Genomic DNA, 26,713 nt, shown 5'->3' with positions numbered 1-26,713 from the left:
GACACTAGGGGTCTCTCTTGAGCGCCGATATTCACCTCTGACCTATTGAAAAGGGCCAATGAGAGTTGGCAGTCAGTATTTGCATACCCCGCCCCGCATATGGGTATTTAAGCGGGGCAAATACGGAAGTTTAGTCAGGATTTTTCTGAGGAGCCGGAAATGGTCCGGCCACAACAGTGGCTCGGTTCAGCGACATGGCGGAGGAAAGACACAACGTGTCGTTCCCTCCCTCGGGGAACGGAGGTTACATACGTAACCAAATGTTCCCCTTCTGTCGCTCTCTCCACGTTGTGTCGGAGAAGCGACACTAGGGGACCCATTCCAATCTTGCCATGCGCTGAACCGTGTACGTGAACCGCTGATACAGAGGCGGGCAGGGATTTCATCCAGTGCCGCGCATCGTCTGTACCTGGCTGCACGTACCCTTCCCCAATGCCCCATAAGAACATCGGAATCCTTCTAGTTACCCTGGGAGGGGAACAAGGCGATGTTTGCCAACATGGGAACGGGCCAGCCTGGCTGGGCCTCTTTCTCTCTATGTTTCTCGCATAGAGCAATCACGGCCGGGCCCTTACACGCATATAGGGAAGGGGTCTTACCCAGACCCTGCGGAGACCACACCTGCCCTTTTTCTTGGGGAGGAAAAGTGGTAGACACGTCACACGGCCGTCTTAGGGCTCGTGTGGAAAGTATGGTGCGGTGGTAGATCCAGCCTCGAAAGGGGGGAGTTGCTACAGCACGGCGACCGGGGCAGCTGTAACTGCCTAAGGGAGACACGGGGGTCCGCTCGTAAGGGGACAGAACCGTGGAATTACACACAGGGGGAAGTCCGCGCAGGAGGCCTTACCTGTGGAGCACCTATACCAGTACAGGGTAGCCATCAGGGTACCCGCAGTGGCTTGGGTTGGCGAGTTCCTCCACTGAACCGCGGACCCGGAGGGCTGGGGAGGAATCGACCAGGGGCCCGACTCGGAGTGGGGCGCCCTGGGAAGAAGGCGCACTACTTTACCTTGACGTCAGGAAAAGGGCGCTGGGCACAAGCGATCCACCCGGCCGGTCAGTCTACGTGTTACCGAGTTCTACGGGCTCGGACCTGAGAAAACACGAGATGCAACCGACTCAACGCGGAGGTTGTAAAACCTCGCGAAGTTGTTGGGTGTTGCCCAACCCGCGGCTCTACAGATGTCTGCTAGGGAGGTGCCCTTGGCCAGTGCCCACGAGGACGCAACACCCCTTGTTGAGTGAGCTCGGACCCGCAAGGGTAGGGGCACGGCCTGGGTGTGATAAGCCAGTGTGATGGCGTCGACAACCCAGTGGGCGAGCCTCTGTTTGGAGACGGCATTCCCTTTCTGCCGTCCCCCAAAGCAGACAAAGAGCTGCTCAGAGCGTCTGGTGCTCTGTGTGCGGTCCAGGTAAATGCGCAGGGTGCGCACTGGACATAGCAACGAAAGGGCTGGGTCTGCCTCCTCCCGGGGCAGCGCTTGCAGGTTCACTACCTGATCTCGGAAGGGTGTGGTAGGAACCTTGGGCACATAGCCCGGTCGCGGTCTTAGGATCACAGACGTATCTGCCGGACCGAACTCCAGGCAAGTGTCGCTGACAGAGTACGCTTGCAGGTCCCCGACCCTCTTGATAGAGGCGAGTGCAATCAGCAGGGCCGTCTTGAGAGAGAGGGCCCTGAGTCCAATTGATTCAAGCGGCTCGGAGGGAGGTCTCTGGAGTCCTGCCAAGACTACTGAGAGATCCCAGGAGGGAACTAGGCCTGGCCGGGAGGGATTCAACCTCCGGGCGCCTCTCAGGAACCTGAGGATTAGGTCGTGCTTACCCAAAGACTTGCTGTCTACAGGATCGTGGTGGGCGGCAACATACACCTTGAGGGTGGACAGGGACAGCCTCATGTCCAGCCTCTCCTGTAGGAACAGGAGCACTGACTTGATCGCGCATCTCTGCGGGTCTTCAGTTTGGGAAGAACACCAATCTGCGAACAAGCACCACTTTAGGGCGTAAAGGTGCCCGGTAGAGGGGGCTCTGGCTTGGTTGATTGTATTCACAATGGTCGCCGGTAAGCCGGCTAGCTCTTCCGCATCCCGTCCAGGGACCAGACGTGGAGGTTCCAGAGGTCTGGGCGCGGGTGCCAGAGCGTGCCCCGTCCCTGAGAGAGGAGGTCCTTTCTCAGGGGAATTTGCCAGGGAGGAGCTGTCGCGAGAAGTCTGAGTTCCGAGAACCAAGTCCGAGTGGGCCAGTAGGGGGCCACTGACGTGACTTGCTCCTCGTCCTCCCTGACCTTGCACAGCACCGGTGCAAGAAGGCTCACTGGGGGAAATGCGTACTTGCGCAGCCCCGAGGGCCAGCTGTGTGCCAGCGCGTCTGTCCCGAGGGGAGCCTCTGTTAGGGCGTACCAGAGCGGGCAGTGGGAGGTTTCCTGGGAGGCAAACAGGTCTACCTGGGCCTTGTCAGACCGTTCCCAAATCAGCTGGACCGACTGGGGGTGAAGCCTCCACTCCCCCGCCGGGCAGGCGTTGTCTTGAGTCGCTGCTGGCTCCATAGGAGGAGACGGCGGGCGAGTTGTGACATGTGGCGGGAGCGTACGCCGCCTTGGCGATTTATGTACGCCACCACCGTGATGCTGTCCGATCTCACGAGGACATGTTTGTCCCGAACTAACGGGAGGAACTTCCTGAGAGCAGCCCCCGTCAGGGGGTGTGGCAAATGAAAAAAACAAAGGATTCTCCACCCGGCCCTCCACCGGGGGTTCGGAGCGGTCTTACCACCTCTGGAGCTAACGTCTTCGGCTCTGTGTCGACTGTCTCAGGAACGCTTGGGAGCCTTCCGGGTCCTAGAGGGGATTCGTGAGACAGGGGACGTACGCCACCTGCAGGGTGCTCGACGCTGGGGCTGAGAGCTGGGCCCAGGTTGGGGCGGAGCAGGAGCTGGTTTCTTCGCCGCAGGGGACGCCCTCGGCGAGCAGACGGGGCAGGGCCCGTAGCGGCAGGTGTGCGGCGGGGCATGATGTGAGAGATGGCCTCCGTCTGCTTCTTCACCGCGGAGAACTGTTGGGCGAAGTCCTCGACGGTGTCGCCGAAAAGGCCAATCTGGGAGACAGGTGCGTCCAGGAAGCGGTTCTTGTCAGCCTCACGCATCTCGACCAGATTGAGCCAGAGATGGCGTTCCTGGACCTCTAGGGTGGCCATCGCCTGTCCGAGTGCCTGCGCTGTGGCCTTCGTTGCTCTCAGGGCGAGATCGGTCGCTGAGCGCAGTTCCTGCAGCACATCAGGATCAGGTTCACCCCCGTGCATGCTTCTGAGTGCTTTGGCCTGGTGGACTTGAGAAGGGCCATCGCATGCAGGGCGGAGGCAGCGCGTCCAGCCGCACTGTAGGCCTTCGCGTTGAGCGAGGATGTTGTCCTACAGGGCTTGGATGGGAGTATGGGGCGGCCACGCCAGGAGGTAGGACTACTGGGGCATAGATGGTACGCAACTGCCCCATCGAGCTGGGGAATCGCCCCGTATCCGTGGCGCTGTCCGCCATCGAGGGTGGTGAGAGTGGAGTGGGTGGCACCTAGACGAGCGGAGAGCGGGGCTCTCCACGTAGACGTCAGCTCGTCATGCACCTCCGGGAAAAACGGGACCAGGGGATGCGAGGCCGCGAACGGCGCGCTGCCCCCAGGAACCAGTCATCCAACCGTGAAGGCTGTGGGGAGGGTGGAGGGTTCCAATCCAACCCCACGCTCACGGCGGCCCGGGAAAGCATGTCAGACATCTGAGCGTCGGCCTCAGCCTGGGCCTGCTGGCCCGAAGGCGGCAGTCCAGGGGAGTCCTCGGCATCAGACATCACGCTCTCCGATGCAGCGGCGAGCTCATCTGCTTCTGGTTCGGGAGGATAGACAGCCGGGCCGTGAGGCGAGCCGCTATCGCCGCGAGCGTAGACGGGGACCAGCGAGCGTGTCGGGGAACGGGAGGTTCACGGGGGGCTACCCTGCCGCCCCCAAATCGCCCCCAGCGCCAACCGCATCGTCCTCAATCCCATGGGAAGAAGGAGCAATGCGGGGTGCAGCTGGGGTGGCTTGCTCTCTGTTGAAAGCAAGCCGCGACCGCAACGTGGTCATGGTCATGTTCTCGCAGTGAGAACATGAGCCATCCACAAACGCCGCCTCGGTGTGATCGCGGCCCAAAAACACGAGACAGCGCCTGTGGCCGTCTGAAGCGGAGAGCACTCTACCGCATCCAGGAACAACACAGGGGCGGAAGGGCATCTTGAAAAAGACGCGTCCTGAAAAGGACGTTCAACGCCGCTGTGTTTTGCTCTTTTAGAGAAATTACTCTTTTAATAGAAATTGCTCTTAAATACACAATGTGTGTGTGTGTCTGCGTTGTCGAAGCGCTCAGGGGCAACAATGCACGTCGTGCAATGCTTGAAGGAGAAAGCCGCTGTTGTGCGCCATCAAGATCCAACAGCATGCAGATCGTCAGAGGAAACAGGAACGTTTGAGTGGTGTGTAACTCGCAGCAAACTGCAGACAGACCATCGGCTCCGAAGAAATTTTCTGACTAAACTTCCGTATTTGCCCCGCTTAAATACCCGTGATGCGGGGCGGGTATGCAAATACTGACTGCCAACTCTCATTGGCCCTTTTCAATAGGTCAGAGGTGAATATCGGCGCTCGAGAGACCCCTAGTGTCGCTTCTCCGACACAACGTGGAGAGAGCGACAGAAGGGGAACCATTATTATATTATTACAAACCACACGATGGCATTGTGTGAGTAGCAGAGTGAAACTGAAGGTTTTAATCAGTAAAAATATTCCCCGTCAGTGAAGTTACCCAGTCCTGTGTCATCCTAATACTACCGGCACGTCTCATTCAAAAAATACATGTACATCCGAACATGAGGTCATTGTAGTCGTCACGACATGCAAGAGCAAATGGCATAATTGCTGAGTCTCTGATGTCAAACCTGTGTCATTGCACTTGTGGCAGCTAATTTTGAATGTGTTCAAATGAAACTCGTGCAGGATGTGTTATGGTGGATGCCAGGTGACTGTGATCGGTGACTAAAAATCAGTGGCAGGCCATGCATTAAAAGTCTAGGCGTTCTGTGTGATTCATGCCATTAAGAAACCACAGTTTCACAATGAATAAGAAGCCCTATGCCTTTGGGCATCATACATTATGTCGCAGCTAAATAATAATACCAACTGACATTTTAAAAACACATCCACGCACGAAAGCCAGAACTTGAAATGACACTTAATGCTCAAGCAAGCCTTATTTTAACTGCAGCATGACTGTTTTGTGAAATGAACGTCTCCCGAAGAGACATTCAAAAAGCATAATTTTTCATATGAATCTACCAAGTAGGTCTATAATACCTGAAAAATCTATCAAATAATATTTGTGATTTAAATGTTGCTTGCAATAAATTTTGTTTCGTCGGGGTACATGGTTATGCTGCATTCCATTGAAGTTGGATGTGGGATAATCCTGCAGTACTTGATATCTCCAACCATAAATGCATTCCATTCCCCGATATTGGGAACTGCAATGCTCCCGTTAGCTTAGCAGGGGTTTGACTCTCATTAGAGATGTCTCCTAGCAACCCAACTGATAAACAATGCTACAGTGCTAGAATGTGTGCTTCAGGTGTACAATTATCAAAAGAGATTACAGTGTTTTATACACCTGTTTCTGCAGGCGTTTGTTAAACAAGCTTTAATATGTTATGTGGAAACAAACTCAATTATCGATATTAATTAATAAAGTGAATGTTTATCACTTACTTTATATATCTCCTTGAGTGTTGACATGTTTGTGTGACATCATGCCCCTGCATCTCAGCGAAATCAGAGTTGAGAATTTCTGCACGAGCCTACAAGTTGTAATTCTGACTTCAAGATGCATTCCATTGCACCTTTACAATTACATGTTGTAAAATCCACCTTTCCGAGTTGGATGGAATGCTGCACTTTTCAAAACTTGATCCGACACTGAATGCTCAAGCAGCCTAATTTACACTTAGAAAACCCTTGCTGGATGCATCGTAAAACTGATGCCAGGGAGCACTTTTGGTGTCTAGATTGATTCGCTGTGTCAAGTCTTTGAAGCCTTGGGAAGGAGAACGTGTTGTATAATCACACCAGTGAGGTTTTGCATGGCTAATAACACGATAAAAGGATAAAGTCTGTAAACATCCATTTCCGTCATGTGTTTATTACTATATTAAAATGAAGCCCAACAAAACAACAAATATTGATGGGAGTACAACGTCTCTCATGAGCGTCAGACTTTCGTGAACTTACAGCGGTAAACTTTTCAAGGTAAAACCACTGATACTGTATATCAGTGGGGGAAAAACAATGATAAATGTCTTTCATCTGCCACCATAGTAACGGGTTCTTTCTCACAAGTCATCATCCGATGCATCCTTGTTATTCGGCCTGATCAAGAACACATCCAGGTTATCTTGCGTTCTTGACTATTGGAATCGAACTCCGGCAGTGGATGATGACGTCGAACAAGTCCACGAGATCATAAGACCACAAAAGAACACACATTGAGGTACAGCCCATGTCCTCTGAAATGATTTAATCAGCTTTGGGCTAGATGGAGCTAGGAAGTGTAATCAAGCTTGAAATGGTGATCACCAAGGAGACTGTAGATGTCAAGATTTATAGTAAATAGAAGTTACATTTTGTCTGTTCTAACCCAAAAGCGATTAGCTTGCTTCAGAAGACACAGATTAAACCACTGGAATCTTATGGATTACGTTTATACTTCCTTTATGTGCCTTTTGGAGCTTCATATTTTTGGTCACTATTCACTTGCATTGTATGGACCAACAGAGCTGAGATATTCTTCAAAAAATCTTCATTTGTGTTCTGCAGAAGAACAAAAGTCATACACATCTGGGATGGCATGAGGGTGAGTAAATGATAAGAGAATTTAAATTTTTAGGTGAACTATCTCTAAAGACTCGTGAGACTTAAATCGGAGCAATTATTGCATGGATGTTGATATCTTAATGATACACATTGAGTTTTGCGATGCAGACTGTTAAAGACCTCGGCTTTCTTCTCATATCTGAATCCTGCTCTAACGACCTTTCTTTCTCTCCCCGTTTCGTACTCTCATTCTCACACTCCAGCTTTGCTTCTAACTCTGCACTGGTGGAGACTGTTTGTGGACACTGAGGTATATCGACAGAGATGTGTGAATGACAAACAGTGCTAGGAGTTGCTTTCCTGCTTTTCTCTCTCTCTTTTCTCTCGCTCTTTCTCCATATCTGCGAGATTCATTATTCAAGCCAGGGAGTTAAAGTAGGTCACACCGCCATAGCCTTCAAACACGCCTGGATCAGGGAGGTAGCAGAGGCGTGTGCACACACACACACACACACACACACACACACACACACACACACACACAAATACTCACACGCAACACGTTCTCTCTCACACAGAGGTGCTGTCTTCTCCAGCACACTTGTTCTGAATTCTCACCATTTCACTGATTGATGTGTATAGTTCAATATCACAAAAACAGGGCAGTAGTTTGTGTGTGTGTGTGTGTGTGGTGTGCATGTGGAATCTCATCATTCGATGCAAATAGAGGAGGTTAATTTGACTACAGGGAGGCAGCAGGAACACCATTATGAAGAGGATCTCTCTCTCTCTCTCTCTCTCTCTCTCTCTCTCTCTCTCTCTCTCTCTCTCTCTCTCGTCTATCTGGCTATCCACCGACCATTTGATTTGTTATACTCAAGAGACCTTTTTTCACTACACGCTTCCATTCTGTCAGTCTGTATATGAATATTATATGTGTACTGTATGTGTATTTATAATATGTGGGTGTGATTTCTTTGTGGACTGTGTGCACTACAAAAAGAGAACAAAACTGACATAGACCACGAGAAAAACTATATATTTTAACTATTGCAACACAAAGACAATAATTGTCCGTTCTAAAATGTGCTTCCTATTTACAAAGCATATGCTTTATCCAATTCCATTCACAGTACACTAGAGCCAATACAAGCTATAATCATAAGAAAAATGCAATATGGTGAACTAACAGACATTAAAAGGCACACACACACCTACACACATGCATACATTGAATGCTATGACCAGCACCTGTCACATGCTATCTAAACCCAAAGCTGATGATGGCAGTTGGGTGAATGGATCCGAAACACCGTGCCTCAGCCAGCCCCTCACACCTCTGACACACCGTACCCTTTCTCTCCACCTCTCTGCAGCAAATGAGTGTGAGAAACGCTCCCTCCTCTCTCCTCCATCATCATCTCTCCAGCAGGCCATCTGTCAACGCTAATGAATGCACACTCATTTGCATGGCTGATGAGCGCTCCTCGTTTGGCGCAGCCTGAACGGAAGGTCGCGTTCTGTCGCTTCTGCAACTGCAAATTTGGCATAGAGAGAGGAGAGAGAGAGGGAAAGAGAGGCAATTATAAGGGAGACAACAAGAGAGGAAAAGAAAGAACTGTGAAAATGGGTCCATAAAAGATCTTTATCTTTGTTAAATTATGGTTCTTTTATTTATGTACAGCAAATGTGATACACGTTAATATATATTTATTATGCAAGTTTTATTTTTCTTCTGTTTTCTGTGAATGGGTAGTTGACATGTAATTTCTAGCAGTTTCAGCAGTGTCCTGTGCTATGACATACTATACTTAACCTAAAGCTGTTTTAAAGGAATAGTTAAAATGAAAATTCTCTCAATATCTCTCGTTACTCCCCCATATGCCATCATAGATGTGTATGTCTTTCTTTCTTGTTCTATTGCAAAAACAAAGATTTTTAGAAGAATATCTTAGCTCTGTAGATGCATTCAATGCAAGTGAATAGTGGCCAGAACTTTGAAGTTCCAAAGAGCACAAAAAGGTAGCATAAAAGTAATCCATATGACTTGAGAAACAGATACATTTTTAAGTCCTTTTTACTATAAGGGCCCTATTTTAAGATTGCATGCACAAGGCAATGCATTAAGTCATAAGTGCAAAGTCAATGGGCATGGCCATGCCCTTAGCACGCGCTAAGACTAGGCGCAAGTGGGTTTGGCAAAATTACCCTCGCAACGAGCAAATGGCGTGACCAAGTGCCATTTAATTCTGAGGTTCTTCTCTGGTTATTCAACATATGCGTCCTATTATATAGTCCATTCCCTCAAGCACCAATTATTTAAAGACAGCACATTAATAAGAAGTTGGTAGTGTTAATGGACTGTATGGAATGGAATGGAAAAAAATACGTTCTTCTGTGAATTAAATGCATCCTTGATGAATGACATATTTCTATGACAGTGACACGCTCCATTAATACACATGGCAAATGTGATTCTTGTCAGAATTTGGATGTTCTGACACACAAATCATGGCTAGTATAAACAGTGATTGCACACTTCACATTTACTGGTCAATTTTGCTTTTGTAAATTTACTTTAATTTATTAAAACATGAAAAAATTAAACCAAAAATATTGTTATTGTAAATAAGTTACACTTAAGTTACAAATGAAATGAAAATATAATACAAATATCAAAGTGGTCAAATGGTTTTTTCAATCCAAACATTATACACTCTTTAACTTGTTCCACCAGCTCCTTTTGTAGTGAATTAAAAAATAACTCTACGACAACATGGTGGAAAATTACTAGTCAAAATTAAATCATACTGTTCTAAATATACAATAATAAAGATATATATAAACATTACAATAATAATAATTGAAAAAAATACATTCTTAAAAATAGCAAATTCTGCTCTGCGCCACTTCATTTACATACAATACACCCACACAGGGGTGACATGGGCAGTCGCCCAGGGCGGCATCCTGAGGCGGTGCATGTTCAACAACTTTGGGGGTGTTCTCATTTAGAATCACATACCAACTCCCCCATCAACAACATTTGGGGCGCTTTGAAATGGGTTTCGCCCAGAGCTACAAACAAGCTAGAACCGCTACTGCACCCACAGTTTGCGTTGCTAAACCCACATTTCACTTAGCATACTCACAAAAATAGAGCCCTAAATCTCCACTTTCTCTTTTACATTCTTCTTTTGTTTTTTGATGATTCACATTCTTGGTGCATATTGTCACATAATGGCAGGGAGGAGAATTTATTGCAAAAAAAAAGGACTCAAATATCACCCACACCTATCATATCGCTACAGAAGATTAAATAACTGGATTCATATTGATTACTTTTATGCTGCCCCCTGTTCTTTTTAGAGCTGTCCACCATTCTGTCACTATTTATTCACCCTCATGTGTTCTAAACCTGTATGACTTATTTTCTTCAGTGGACCACAAAAGATGATGTTAGGCAGAATAATAAGGGATCACACTGTCAGTCACCATCACATTCATCTTTTTCCATACAATGAGTGTATGTTGACTGAGGCTAACATTCTGCCCATCATCTCCATTTGTGTTAGTTATACAGGTTTGGAACAACAGGAGGGTGAGTAAATGATGACATATTTTTTTTATATTTGGGAGAACTATCCTTCAAAGACCCAGCGTAGAAGTATTTGTTGATTTGTTTAAAGCAATTAAATAATACTTTTTTTTTTTTTTAAGAAATGGTAAAACTACACAGTATCTCACACGCTGTACTGTTTCACAACAGAAGTTTTGGTGGGGGAAAATGCACATTGCACAAATGCACAAAGCTTGCTAGATTCACACAAAATTCTCCCCAAAAAAATATGCTTAAAAAATCATAAATTCACCCATTGACTTCCATTGTTTTCTTAAGTCACACAAAATTCACCCAAAGGAGAATATGCTTAACCTGTTGATATGCAATTCTCCCGCACGCGGTATTGACGTCACTCTGCTTACATTTAATATATAATTTACCATCTATAAATGTAATGAATGTTAACAAATTATGCATCTTTTCAAAGGTCTAAGGGTAAAAAGTGAATGGGTATATTATGTGTCAACTACCCATATACACATACTTTTATGTTTGAATGTACATAATTTCTAAGAGCAGGCCTATTTTATAATGAGTGTATGTGTATGTGTGTTTGTGCACAAGTGTGTCACAGCCCTACACAATGTCTTACACAATGACAATGTATAAATCAGCTCTTATGAGGCTTCCCAACCTATCACACTGCATTTGTCTCTTCCACTAGGGAAGACATGTCTGCACCCCTCCGCTCCTCTCGCTCACTGCCATAGCTCTTTCCCTTAGCGTGTGTGTGTGTGTGTGTGTGTGTGTGTGTGTACATGTCTCCTCTCCTCTCAGCCTCCCCTGCCTTTCTCCTTTAATTACCGCTTTTTCCTCCCTCCACCCAGCCCCCACCACCCCGAACCCCCTAAATCCCTTGCTCTCCATGGCAGAGGCTGCTCTCATTCCCCCTTCCTCTTTCTGCATGTCTTTCACTTCTCACCATAAAGCCTGTTTCTGCTGGACCTACAGCAGCAGTGTTTTCATTTCCTCTAGTTGATGGGAAAATTCCCCCAAAAATGTAAATTCTATCATCATTTACTCACCCTCATGTCTTTCTAAACCTGCATAACTTTTTTCTTCTTCCATGGAATGCAAAAGAAGATGTCACCATTCGGGGGGGAACGAAACTATCCCTTTAAAATTACGATTTTTATTTTGGGCAAGTAGCTTATCTCAGACCCGATCTCAACAGTGCTTGTTTATCTCCTGCAGAATACTAGTTTTGTTGTGAGGCGATCAAATCAAAGGGTCCAGACAGGCTTGCAGGCTCCTCTAAGCACCAAGATGCTGTGGCTGTGAGAAAGCCTTGTTATTGGTGTGTGTGTGTGTGTGTGTGAGAGTGTGTGAGTTTGTGTGTATGATCACGACTGCATTCGGAGTCTATCGATCGGTCTGTTTTCCAGGCAGACAAGGCGCAGGCCATTCAAAGAAAGCCATTGTAGATGACACATGCACACTCAATGACACATATCGTATGTAGATGCATTCATACATCGCTTGATTCTCACAATGGTTAGCCTTAATTGTGAATACTAAAAGCAGGTTGGTTCTTGGCCATCAGCCAAGTACATATGCATTTCGCCTAATGGGAGTCTGCTCTCTTATACGTGATTGCCACAGGGTTGTGTTTCACAGTGGCCCAACTTGAGCAATATCCCGTGAGGTACAGCACCCTTCATGTCTGTCCCATAACACCAGCATTTTAGACACTCTCCCTTTCCATTAATTAGCTTCTCCATTTTCTGTTGGACACTCTGACATTTTCCTGCTGCTAATTCACTGATTAAACCTATTAACGTGATTAGGGAGGCATTTCCAAGACAGCTGCCATTATATGCTCCATGCGTCGAGAGGCAACAAAGCTGCCTTGTTTTTGTGTGGTGTGCTTGTATAGATAGAGAGAAGACAGCAGAATCCAGAAATATTTGTCTGTTCTGAATTTATTTATTTGGCTGGCCCTCTCTTATGGAACCTCCGTCCACGCTGCTCAGTTCAGCACCAGAAGCTGTCCAGCCTTTTCCATATTTCAGCACCAGGAGCTGTCCACTTGTGTTTCACATGTGCTTTCCCTCTCTCGTTGCAAAAATTTGAGTTGGCAGAAGCGACAGAGCATGAATGTTTATTTAAAATAAATAAGTTATAGGATTAGATCACCTAAAAATGTGAATTCTCTTATCGTTTACTCACCCTTATGGCATGAAATCCATAATGCTCCATACAATGCAAGTCAATGGGGTCTAACACTTTCAAGCACAAAAAAGGACATAGAGGCAATATTAAAATAATCCATACAACTCGAGTGTTTAATCCATGTTTTCTGAAGCAATATGATCGGTTTTGAGTGAGAAACAGATCAAACACCTCATATCTCCATCAAAATATCTTCGTTTGTGTTGGAATTTGAGATTGCATAAAGATAAATAAATTAGAGAATTATAATCATTTTATAACAGTTGAACATAACAATGTTAGTTTTCCAAAAAAAATATTTTCTAAGGGTATTAAATGCTATCAAATGTTAACAACCATTAGATACATTTGGAAAATAGTATTGGAAAATTGTAGAGATGCACAGATGTATTGGCCAAACATCAGTATCGGCTAATAAAACCAATGATCTGCGCTATTGGATATCAAATGATTGTTTAAAAACAGCCAAAGATCAGGGCCAATGACAGCAGAGGTGCAATTTGTGAACTTTACACTGCTAGATTTTCACGAGGTTGAACTACTATTAAAACTTTTAATACAACTAATTTGATTACCTTAAAAGCTAGACACAGAAAGGAATATGACAAGTTTGTTAAAGCTAAAATTGAGGCTGCATAAGCTAAAAAGAGACAGAATTAATTTCAATTTAATGTGAGCCTAACAATAGGCTATTCAGAATTAGTTATGTGAAAACATGCAGACACTGAAGTTATTGAGAAGTTGTTATTATTAACATTATTTACATTTTGAATGAAGTTCAAAATGAAGTTATTAATTATCTGTGAGTTAAAACAAGGTGGCATAAAAATTCAGAACCACCAAACTGTATGTATCTGCAGAAGTTAAGTTGAATGATCAGATATTGGCATCGGCAAACACATTTTTGGTGCAGAGATACAGACTCTGAAAATTGCAACGTTAATATACAGTAGCACAGGCATTTCAGGCTTGAACTATTTTGAATTTCCTTTGCACTGTCTGGGGTTTGATTAAAAATAGAAACTAGCTAAAGCTATTTTGATTGTTCTGAAATGGTGCTAGAGTTTTGGAAATTGAGCTATTATCAGCAGGGATTCAAAGCAGCCATGGCCATTGTATACCTCAGTATTTGCTTGATTTACAATAAGGCACATTTTACTGGCACATATTCTATATCAAATACAGATGCCCACACATGCACACACAGCCACTGCACATGTTACTGCACTCATATGGCTTTGTAGACTCTGTAGTCTATGTGGAGAGCAATTCAAGAAGTGACTAGAAACAGACTGTCTACCGCTGAACTAAAATGAGAGAGAGACTGATTAATGTTATACATTCCCAGCTTGCCCTTTGTTCTCTGGCTTCAGGCAAAGTGAAAACCTAAGCATCGTTATAAGCTTTGATTTTTTTCATACAATTCCGTCATCCTTTTTTTTGGCCGGCACCCTCCATGTCTCCTAAACCGAGGGTCTGTGTAGTCTGTCGACAGTGAGGTGAGGTGGGCAAGTCTGGCTCTGCATGCTCCACACTTGCTGTTGCTGCAGTGTCGCGCCGCTTCTGGAGACTGGCTCATGCGTTTCTCTCCATACCGCCTCACACATTCTGCTCACAGCTCCCTCCCTCCGCTCTATCTCTCTCACTTCCCTCCTCCCTGTCTGTCTGTATCTCTCCCTCCCTTCCTCTCTCTCTCTCCCGCTCTTTCTACTGCTTCTCCAGAGTGGCTGCAGTTTCACTCTCTCTCCCTCCATCTCTCCAAGTGCTGGCGGAATACGAGAGCTCAGACAAAGAAAGCTCAGGAGAACAGAGGAGAGAAGTGATAGAGTGTGCGTTAAGAGACAGAAAAAGCGTTTTTAAAGAGAATCGGGTGCAGACTTTCAGACCACAGTGTGTGAGGAGACAGCGAGAGGGAGAGAAAGACAGTGTCGCCATTTCAGTAGGTTTCACTTTGTTTACTTCTTGGTGTTCTTGTTTAGCCATGCTGGCATGATAATTTATGCTCATTTGCGAACTACGGGTGTGCATGCTTGCTTGTGTGTGTCTGTGTGTGTGGAAGACAGAACGATGTTTCGGGCACTATAATGCATCCATGAAGACATCACTTTTGCATTCCAACACATAGGGCTGCAGAGTACTGTATATCTGATAAAGTGAGCTCTGCTACCACTTTGCTATCTAACAGATCATTTTCACCTCTGGAAAATTTAAGTATCTCAGGAAAATTTAAGTAACTTTGAAAGTTGAGCAATTTAAAGTTTAATGAGAGTTGCGGCAGGGTATTCTGTATGGAGCTTTTGTAGATCTACCTGTGGAACAAAGAGAAGAGTTGCTGCTTGTCCAACTGGCGCTCATTAAACAACCACTGATAGTGGTGCCATAGGTGTGAACATAATGGACAGAGGTGTTATATAATGTCAACCAGTAACACGCCACAGGGCAATATGATTTAGGAACTTCAGCATGGAGATTTATATTTTTTTATATAACAATTATTTGTATTATTATTATTATTATTACAGTTGCAATAAATAAAATGTATTGAATTTTTTTAAATCTTTTTTTTTATTGTGTGTAAATATCACACGCAATGGTGGAAGCCAATGCATAAATGAATCACTGATGGAGTTTAGTTTTGGAGAAGACTTTGTGCATTATTCTTAAGTACAATTATCTGAACACATGTTTATGCAATGAGGGGTGATATTGTTGACTGGTGGTGTTGGTAATATTGCTCTTTATAATATGATATCTCTATATAATATTAGTTCAGGAGAGATTTAAGCAACGGGTACTGGCCCTGGATCAGCAGTGAGGTGTCTCAGAAACATCTCAGCAGGAGTTCAGGTGTGGGCAGTCATACTCACACTTATGAATACTGCATATAATCTCATTACTTTTATGGGTAACAATGTAATTTAGTTAAGTAGAATCTTGCCATAGCAACATTCGTAGAACCGCATATATTCTGTGATGGTGACGGTGTTTTCATGTAGACTTTCGGCTATGACTAAAATACTGCTTTTCTGCATCCTTTACTTCTTCTTTGTCTTCTTGGCTTTCCTTTTCTTTTACCTTGCTGGTTTGGTGTGGAAACTAACTGGATAACATTTCTTACAATAAATCATTCTACAAATAACCTATATCTATTTGTGCGTTCACGCCATTTAAGAATGACCGTAATTATGGAAAAACCATATTACCATGAAAACAGTCATGTTTTTATAGAACTCATCATTACAAGATGCAAACTCAGAATTCTATGAAAGCTCTGACTTGACAGTTGTGACATCATACAACAAGAACCAAAATGGCAGCAACCTCAACAGTTATAGGTAGCTGACATGTATTTCCTTTTGATATTAAATTTTATTGTTGCCACTGTTGCTTGGAGCACTGTCTTTGTTGTTAAAAAATTTCAAGAATATTTAGAGGTGAGTTAATGAATAATTCCTCAGTCAGAGAACATGAAAAGCTCTGAGTAGAATCTCAAAGTTGTTATATCATAATTAGAATAATTCTGACAAGACGTGAATGCGTATATCACTCACTTCACATTTGGAACTCCTTAAAGGTTCTGTATAGAACTCCTTATAAGGGTTAATTTAACAGAAACCTATAAAGTTCTTTGTAACCAGGTGAAAATTTACTATATAGAAATTTATAGGGGTCCCAAACATTGGATTAATGGTGCATTCACGTCATGTCGGAATTACTGTAATAACAAGATGGCAACTCGGAGGTTCTACTCAGAGCTGCTCATGTCTTGGTAACTCGGAAGTTATTTGTTTCAAGTACAACACTCAATGGCAAAACGGCCAATAACAGCATCACTACATCAATTCATTAATTCACCTTGATATGCTGTTGCAAAATGTTTAAGAAAAAAGAAAACGATCCAGGTAACGTTGGAATAATAAGATGGCATATCATGTGTCTCATGTGCAGCTGACATATTAGTTGTTTTCACATGATGTCATGACTATCAAGTCTGAGCTTTCATAGAATTCCAGGTTTACAACTTGTAATCACGATCTCCAAGATGATGTGAGTGCCTTTTACAAGTCGGAATCTAGTAATTATGGTAATTCCGACATGACGTGAACACACCATAATAGTAAATAAATAAATAGTCCATAACAATAGATATTTTATCACTTTAAGAAATCAAAAGTACCATAACACATTATTTTATAGAACCTAAAGTATTGTATTATTATTTAATTATTACATTTTTAAAGAATAGAAATTGTTGACATAAACTGTTTTTTTGGAGTTGAGTAAAGAACCTTAGGGTTCAATATAGGTTTTGGAACACTAAACTTCAATACATCAGTAATTAAATGTTAAAGATTTCTTGTCATTAAACAGCCTTGCTTATGTGATTTCCTGCAATGAATGACATTTAGCATCAGAACCTGAATCTACTGAGTATAAGTCTGGATTTGAGCGGGAAAATGGGTCCTCTGGAGAAGATATGATTTGTCTGGCTAGAAGCTCCATGACCCCTGAGGGTTTCCTTGCCTTGGTGAGCCATTTCTTTGAGAACACGCTGAGGAAAAGAAAGACGGTGAGAAAAAGAGAGGGAGTGATAGAGAAAGAGGGAGAGAAACATTGCCCATTTCACAATCTCACTAACCAACCCCCATCACCCCTTACCCACCCCACATACACCACACACACACAATCAAACACTCACCACTCTGTCTAATGTGTGGCAATGGCTCAGATCAAAATACGATAGACAGTGAAGGCAGCTTGGGAAAAAACTAAATTGTGTAGTTTTTACTTATGTGGATATTATACTCAGTGTACATACAAAACACAATGTCCTCATTTATTTATGCCTTGTTGTAGTTTTGTCCATATATCTATAGCTTTTTAATGAGAATGTGTTTCATGAAACAAATTTTATAAAACATTTTTATATACTAGTTTTATTTATATACCACCTGTACTGCTTTTGTGCATCCTAGTTTACTAATAATGTCATAGCAATACTGGTCTCGAATAGCCAGACTTTAGATTAGACAGCACAAGGTCTCATCCACGTTGCAGCTTATTCTGACCAAGAATCCACTCATTTAGACTGAAATAAGTTAGGGCTGTGTCGATACAATCAAATATCAATATATCACAATACTTTTTCTCATGATATTGTATTGATACTTTAGATCTACAGTATATATCGATATTTATATTCAACTACTTCATATTCATATTATGTAAACACACAACAAAGTTGGCACACTATTACGTCCTCATCAATTTAATGAACTCACTAAGAGACAAAAAGTGATGTTTCGAGCTACACACTCTTTATCAGACATCAGTATATAAATAAAATATACCTAAATTAATTGGAATTGAAATTGGTGTTGATTCATAATCGATAGCATAATCTATCGCAATATATTGAATCATGACATGCGTATTGTAATACGTATTGTATCGAGAGGTCCAATGCAATTCCCAGCCCTAAATGAGACCATCAGAACAATATGTAAAGTGACCCACCACAGTTTTTTTATTGTTATTTACGTATCATTTAGGGTGGGTTCTCCGGAAATGGATTGTACCACAATTAAATTCTTCCCATCCAACATGAGTATTTCACCATCATAACTCAGCAGAATATATATCTTTGCTTGTGGATATATAGTTTAATTGCTACTTAGTGCCTCAAACAACACCTTTGCAAAGTTTTGATGCCAATGTGCAATATTAAAATGCAGTGAATAGACTGTGCCATTAAAGAATGTAGCATTACTAACAATGTATTATACACAGTGAAACTATTGTATTTTACAAAGACACTGACAGCATTAAGACAGTTGGTCTATTTCACATTATTCTACACCATTTTGTTGTACAAGTAGTGTGAGTAATGTGTTCACAATTAAAAGAGCAATGTGATAGTGTACTACGAGTGATGTACTTGTTAAATGTAAAAAAAAAAAAAACAATTGTGGAATGTTGGACACTTTATGCACTAAACACTCAACTTTTCCTACTTAGTCAAAGGGGATGGCTTATCAGACCAAAAATAGTCAAAATGGCGATTATGGCAATTATAGAAACTTAAAAAACAGCACATTACAGAAAAAAATTACATTTAATGGATTGCCATCACCCTACGAGTTTGTGTGATTACTTTTAATATGTGCAAGACCATTCTTGGGCAATTGTATCAAACCTGAACTCGTGTTAGCTAACATGCTAAAGCTAGCAGCAACAGTGTTTAAAAAGTCATCTTCCTCAATTAAAAAACAGAGGATGTTTTTGTGTGACCAAACATTAGTTTCCCATTAGATATACTACAGTATCGTAAGCAAATTGATACACAAAATAGACAACTACAAAGTATTTAATGTAATGAAATTGTGTAACACATAATTTTAGAGAGATTTCCCCATTACAGGCTACCTATCAAACTCTTGTAACTCTGCCAAATTCCCATCCTATTCCCTCCTGTTTCCAGCAGATGTTCCTCAAGCAGGAGTGAGTCAAGCAATTTATCAATATATTCATGATTTAGTTGAAGTTTAAGGCAGACAGCTTTACCACCACAATCTACTGTGTCCTCAGTCCTGAAAGACTGCTTGAGAAGTGTACATGGATGGTAAGTAGCTCTGATGGTATAAATGCTGCAGAGTTTTGCTGAATCATGTGGTGCAACCAGAATGTTGTCAGGCTGATAGACAGGCCATTATTGGCTGATGAGCATATGCACACACATACAGTACACACGCAGTGGGTCATTGAATGCTCACAACATGCTCATTAAGACTGAAAGAACCACAGTATCTCAATTGCCTTTTTCTCCTAGTATATGAAATGTATTTTGGAATTTTTGGCTGAATCGGGGAAATTTGTGGTCAGGATGCTACATGGCAAAGGTATTCTCTCTGTAGATAGATGTTTGTGAAAATTCTGACTTAATATGATAAAATCTTGTTCATACATTTAACTGAACTTTTATTTAAATTATAAGGGTATTTTCTGGCACCTGCATTCACAGTCACAGTGGCAAAAGCTAAAATAAGAATTATTTAAATAATTTAATTTACAAAAGCATACAAAATAAATAATAAAAAAAGAATGCTATACGTAGGCAAAGATCCTCCAAATCCATTAACACTGTAAAAAACGTTTTGTCTCTTAACCTTAAAAATGTGCTTCATGTGGGCAGAGCTAAAATCACTCAAAATACTAGAGAGTCAAAATATTGTTTTATATGACTGAAACAACTGACGTTAATTAAAGTCATTTTTAAAGGTATAGTTCATCCAATATTCTGTCAACATTTACTCACCCTCATGTTCCAAACCCATATAGCTTTCTCTCTTCCGTGGAACACAAAAGGAGATGTAAGGCTGAATGTTACTCTCAGTCACCATTCACTTTCATTGTATGGAAAAAATATGGAATGAAAGTGAATGGTGACTGAGGCTACCATTCTGCCTCATATGGAACACAGAAAGTCATATGGATTTGGAACCCATATGGAGTAAATTATGACAAAATATTCATTTATTGGATGAAATGTCCTTTTTTAGGATTTAATGAGGTAGAAATAGATGCTTAAGGTACAACTGTATGTTACTTTTTACGGTGCAACTGTATTGGATTTGATTCTCTTTTATGTGCTGTCTGTACACTATTAGCATTATTGGTCTGAATTAGATAGGAAACAAAAGATTTAGCATCAGCCCGTATCCTTGGCAGACTGTTGTGTTGAATGGCAAAGTGTCACTATACTGACTGCTTGAAAACAATCATTAGTAATGGTGCCTCTGCATTGAGAAATGTCTTTTACTCTGTGATTAGAAATACAAGCAAAGTACTCCCTAGTAAATTGTCTCAATGTGAACAATGCTAAGTATTTGTATATAACTATGCAAAATTTTAATCCATAGATACAAGGATCAATTTAGGCATTCAGAAAGACTGGCTTTGAGTCAACAATTGCATGACGCATACAGGTGTGATATTTTTATAGATGTGGGTCATGGGAGAGTGTAGCGATATGTTAGTTCTCTTGACAACTGTCCCTCTACACAAGTAGAGTTCCTTGTATATGAACTGCTCATTGTATACAAAGGCTACACGCTCTTAGACAATACTGTTACCATTTCCATGGGATGCCCTGATCTACATTAGGTGCTGCTGTGACCTAGTTGAGTAGAGAGAGTGGGGAGAGTGTGAAAAATGAAGGAAAGAAAGAGTGAAATAATGAAAAAGAGAGATTTGTGTCAGGGTGAATAAAACATTCAGAGGCAGCCCATGTTAGATCCCAGGTTGCAGGATCAGCAGGCATGCAGTGTAAACAAATCCAGCCTTGCCTCTCACCCCGAGTCAACATCTGCAGCCCAGCAGTGTGGCAGGCTATATTAGGACCATGCCATTTTTAAATGGCATAATATAGCCAGTGTTATTATCGTTAATCAAAACATATACAAATATTTTCATTTATTTAAAATTACAACTTTTTAAAAAACTGAACCAAATATAAAATGCATTTTATAAAAGTGATAATTCCGTCCCTGAATTCTGTTGATAGAATGAGCCACATTTGAAGCTGTACTAAAATCAGAGACTATTTAGCAGAGACGGGCAACTTCTATAAATATGAATGGGAAAAATTGAAACGCCCATTGGTCAACGGATTTAAAAAGGAAGTCCTTCCTTACAGGTAAAAGAGACAATCATCTTTTAGATTCAGACCTGTCAATCAACTCCAAAGAACGCCCCTTACCTTTCGTAAAAATCACAGTAACATATAGCCTCTCATGGTGAATTAAAATAAAAAATGTTTTTAGCAAAAATTCATTTTAGTTTTGGTTTTCAATACACAGTATATTATAAAATGTAAAACCTTTACAACCCATCTTCTATAAACATGAATATGCCACTAGATAGTGATAACAAGATAACAAGATACCCAGAAATTTAATGCTGTTACTGTATTTAAATAATATCAGTTAATGTATTAACATTGGCAGCCATGAAATACTCAAATTGAAATAAAAACTAAATATGCTGAAAAACTAATCTGAAACTAGAAACAATTAAACTAAACTAATGAAAAAGTGGAAACTAATGAAAACTAAACGAAAAAACATAATGCGCTCAACAAGCCACGTGATAAGATGCGCGGATTGACGTCTCAGACGTGGAGACAACTGAGATTCGTCCTCTGCCACCCGGATTGAGATGAGTCACTATGCCACCATAAGGACTTAGTAACAAAAATAAAAGGGAGAAAAGAAAAAAATAAAGTAAATAATAACAACGTTATTAATGAGAGAGTGCAACAAAAATCCATCTTCCAAACCATGTCTTTACCTAAATTCACTTTGATAAACCTATAATAATTATTTATATTTTAGAGCTGTCGAGGCGGACTTCACAGGAAATTACATATGTACGTCATTCGCCCGTGCATGTTCACGTCATATCCATACATAGAGAAAATAAGCTCCGGCTACTCTAGTGTGTGTATGGTGTGGGAGTAGCGTGAAGCTGAAATTTGTTGTCACAACGAACGAGAAAAATTGACCATGGATCATTCCAAATGGCAAACTTCTGGGGAATCATCAGTTGTAAAAACAAAGAAACCCCAAACAGAGCAGAGTCTACAAGCAAAAAGGGGAAGTGACAGAGTCCGTAATAAAATCTGAATCAACATCGGCTTGGCTTTTCAGAGGTGGTGACAACTCCGAGATCTGAAAGGATTTAAAAGTGACCCAGAGATGGCTTTTTTCTTACTCAACAGGTAAGATATTTTATTGACATAATTTATGTATAGTTGTGTAATCACACACACACACACACGTCTGTGTGCATAAGATATGGCACTTACCTGCTCAGACATGTTTTCGGATATCCATCTTTTCCTTTCTTTCATTATTTATTTGTCCATTCACTCTGATAAAATGTCCTGTATCCATGAGTACACCAGCTCCTTGAGCCACATTCATCCATGCAGAGGAGTAGAGCCGAAGCACAACTTGTGTCATTACCAAAAATAATTCTTCAAAAATAATTGCATGCAGTTTTATTTTCTAACCACTAGAGGGCCAAGTTGCATAGTGTAGCTTAAATGTTTTTATATATATATATATATATATATAAAAATACTAACCAATAAGACTTGTAGAGAGGTACTTTTTACAAATTCAGATATCCTTGTGTTTAACATACTTGTTTAAAAGAAGAAACACATTTAGAGAGGAGGCTACAGTGTTGGTATCATCATAAATACATAGTCAGTCATTCCCAGCCACATCTCCTGCAGCCATACCCACAAGTCCATGAATCACTGAATTTAATCCTGCGAGCGAATCTGATTACCTTATTGGGAAATTGTAAGGCTCTTGGCTTCAGGACACAACAGCCATAGAAAACGACAAGCATCGGTATATAAACCCAAATCCCCATAGACTGCAATCACTCACCAAATCAGGCCTGACCTGATTTGTCCATATATGCATAGTGACACAGGCAAGCTATTGAGCCTGTGTGTTGGAAGCACAAACCGTACACATAGCTATCCGATAATGGTGGTGATTCGCTCCGATCGGTGACAGCATCTCACAACATGAGCTGGGGCCACGTTTGTTGCATTTGCAGACCTAGGGAAGGGCGGGGGGAAGTAAATGGAGAGGCCTCATCATCTTGCTTTTTGAATGTGAAAATAATTCCTTTTTGTGTGTGTTTGTGATGCAGGGGCATTCTCCTTAATAACTAATCTCGGGTGATTACACGTGTTCAGCTCTTATGAGATCATCTGGTTTCTGCTCACTCTTTATACTTTGTGTTGTTTGAAAAAGAAAGCTGGATGGAGTACATTAGAGCACTCAAATGGGGATGAGTGGCTATTTTGCGTCTGTAGACATGGAGGCGGGTTGCCGGGGATTTGCTATTGCAGGAGTGTGTTAACAGAATACAAAGTATTCTAAAGAGTTGAAGAGGTTCCTACAGCAACTTTGGCATCGGATGAAGCAAGCTCTCGAATTTCCAAAAGATGACATAAGGGTATAGTTGGTGTGAAGTTTTTTTTGTCTAACTGCATTTTAATGTGTATATAATCAGTCACACTTCATATTGATTACACAGTAAATGACATGCAGGATAGATAATGCCGTTTTCTGTTTATCTCTGATATTTTTTTAATGGGTCTGATATTACAGTATTGCTAGTCTGCCACTGTCGGTTGATTCTCAAGTCTGACTAAGTCATGTACGCACTGGTGGCATCTGTGTTCCATCTGTCGTTCTCACCTTCGCTTGTCATTGTCGACTAGCCCTGTGAAAAGTTACATAACAAAATCAAAAACTGGACTGGCATGAACATAACGTTGCACACAACTTGCTACATTAAATTTAGCTATGGGGATATTTACAGTATATATAATGTACAACACACACACACTTAGACAGTAAGGAATGACCAGTAAATTAAGGAGTTGGCTCTAGGGTGTCTTTCAGACACTGTTTGGGAGTGTCGGACAGAGAGCTCAGAGAATGAGTCATGAAGTGGGTGAGCTGTTATTTTTAACACACAAAAGTGCGTTTGCACACACACTCTGCCGTGCTTCACGCAGGCTGCTATGCAATTGGCTCACTGGGGACAGTCCTGTGATGGAAGATGTGAGGCAACACCTCCATTAGTGTCCAGTGCAGGCCCTCCAGAACAGTGACTCAGCTAAAACACACTGCTAATTATTCATTAAGGCCAAATGTGCTAAAGTACACAGTCTGCGCAGAGCACACGGAACATCATATTCCCTTATCCCACATACACACTGTAGTAGATATGGGTTTTTAACAAGATGAGTAATTTTTGTCATTCTTTGGTGAAGGAGAGCTAGATGAAAATAGCTCGTTATTGCAATTATTGCAATTATTCATTTTATAGATGAGAGAGAAAGAGAGAGAGGGAGAGAGAGGAATAGAAAGAGAGAAGGAAAGCGAGAGAGTCTCGGCTTGTGGTAATTAAAGCACGTCCTTCTCGATAGGACGCAGCGGAGGTCTGGCTGATTGCTCCTTGGTTTCTCCGTCTATGAATGCATTTTGAATGAGACAGACAGGAGCATGGGTGCTTCATGCTGATTAAAATCATATTTCCTCTCCATCTCTGCTCAATCTGCGCTGATTTGCCTCACTGATTAGAATTTGCTTGTGACAAAGCAAGAGACAGTACCCAATGCAACATATAACTAATCACATTCCAACACTGCACTGAGATGGTAAAGATGGAGCATATTAGTACTCGTATATGCTTTTGGACAGATGTGCACTGAACCAAGCCAGGAAAGGCTACTTAGTTGACAAAAGTCACTTTTCCACCATCGGGCCAAACGGATCTGGGCACGGTGATGAACGGTTCCAGTAGCATTTCTACTTGAGCATGGTTAGGCACGATTACAAACCATTCTCGGTCCGGATTTCTTGGCACGGTTAGATAAATGTTCTTAAACATGCTCAACCATGATGGTGGAACAGCCTTGCTTTCCTTTATGTGTCATAGAACATGTCTTTTCTATGCTTTAGCAGAATAAAGTCAGGGGAAAAAGCAGTCCAAAAACTGGAATATGTAATCATTATCTATAGCACACTCGCTCCAATGTTTACCTCTTACGGCATCACCAACTGATGTATTTGTTACATACATTCTAGCACCACAGTGGAAATAGAAACCATAACAGTGCAAACTGGCCTGGAATGGTTTTGAATTAACAACTGTTCAGCCCGATGGTTGAAAAGTGGCTAAAGATGGCATTCTACAGCCGTATGGATTTGGTAATAGATGTCAAGCTCGCAAGTAGTTCAGTTTGTTGTAAACCTCGTTGAAAACTTTGTTGGTTTTAGCTGAGTTAAATTGGTTTTAGTTGGTTTGAATTGTTTAACCCAGCCAGGCCAAGCTGGTCTAGCTGGTCTCCCAGACTTGTCATGCTGGTGCTTAGAGGTTTTTGCAGCTTAGCAAGATGCACCGCAAAGGTGGTAACCTTCTATTATTAAACTGTATGAAGGATACATTTCTACTTGATTTAACCCATACAAACTACTTTCATTAGTGTCAACTATTTAGTCAGGTTGATTTTATGCTGCATTCACATTGTTTTGGAATTACTTTAATTACAAGATGGCAACTGGGATATTCTACTCGGAGCTGTTTATATCCTTGGACCTAGGAAGTTATTTGTTTCTGTGACAACACTCATTACAAACGTTTTGCCCAAATGTGCCAAAACCCCTCTGAAACCACCCAACAGACTAGGTTGGGTGATCATCTAAGATCCACAACCCAGATTAGGCTGGTTTAAACTGATTATTAGACAGCACTGGAACTGTCAGTGGCTGGAAGAGCCGATTGGTGTTTTTAAGTTTCACAATCACAAACCTAAACAGCTTATCAACAGTATTTTGAAATTGTTTTTTTTTTTACATGTCTGTGTGTGAAATACACCTGTCTGCGTGTAAAACTGGGCGAGCTGTGCTTTATCCCCAACACACTCGAGAACACACTGCTCACCAGCTGCAGAGTTAAGGTGTGGTGAGCCCAGCAGGCTGCTGTAATGTAGAGGTGATGTAATTAGGAGGTATGGTGTGAAACTGGTCAGATCAAGCTGCAAGGTGCACCGCATTGTGAACAAGCTTAGGGTTGCAAAGTTCATCATGACATTTTCACCTCAATTATGTGTCAGGGGATGGCATTTATGTTGTATTTATTGGAGGCATGTGTGTGTTTCTGTGTGCAGTTTAATTTAGAAAAATGCTTAGGCTGCGATATTTCTGTTGTTTTTATTTGCCTTTTTGATTTATTGTTATTATAAAAACACATATTTTTTTAAAGGCACCCGAAATCACGGTGAAATTAGTTCTAAGAGTTGTGTTTAAAAGACTTTAAAGATAGAAACTAGATAGTTTTTAACTATAAGACAAACTTTGATGTTGGCTTGACAAACAATCACCTGAAAGTTTAAACTGCTTTTAAAAGTTTGAAGTTTGATGGTTATACTGAACATACAGTATTTA

At 41.9% G+C, this 26,713-nt stretch overlaps 1 protein-coding gene across 4 annotated transcripts in view; it reads left to right on the top strand.

Annotated features, from left to right (window-relative positions):
* The first annotated feature begins 14,465 nt into the window (after nucleotides 1-14,465).
* The window catches only part of LOC127622263 (myelin transcription factor 1-like protein), an 81,008-nt gene continuing 68,760 nt past the window's right edge, over nucleotides 14,466-26,713 (top strand). For 3 of the 4 annotated variants that reach the window (XM_052096304.1, XM_052096305.1, XM_052096303.1), the window contains exon 1: nucleotides 14,466-14,610. The gene's annotated coding sequence lies outside the window, so the exon portion shown is untranslated. The remainder of the gene's footprint in view (nucleotides 14,611-26,713) is intronic. The other variant, XM_052096307.1, reaches the window with a different exon arrangement.

Source organism: Xyrauchen texanus, chromosome 28 (genome assembly GCF_025860055.1).
Source record: "Xyrauchen texanus isolate HMW12.3.18 chromosome 28, RBS_HiC_50CHRs, whole genome shotgun sequence".
Classification (NCBI taxonomy): domain Eukaryota; kingdom Metazoa; phylum Chordata; class Actinopteri; order Cypriniformes; family Catostomidae; genus Xyrauchen; species Xyrauchen texanus.
This window is presented reverse-complemented; position numbering and strand designations above follow the sequence as displayed.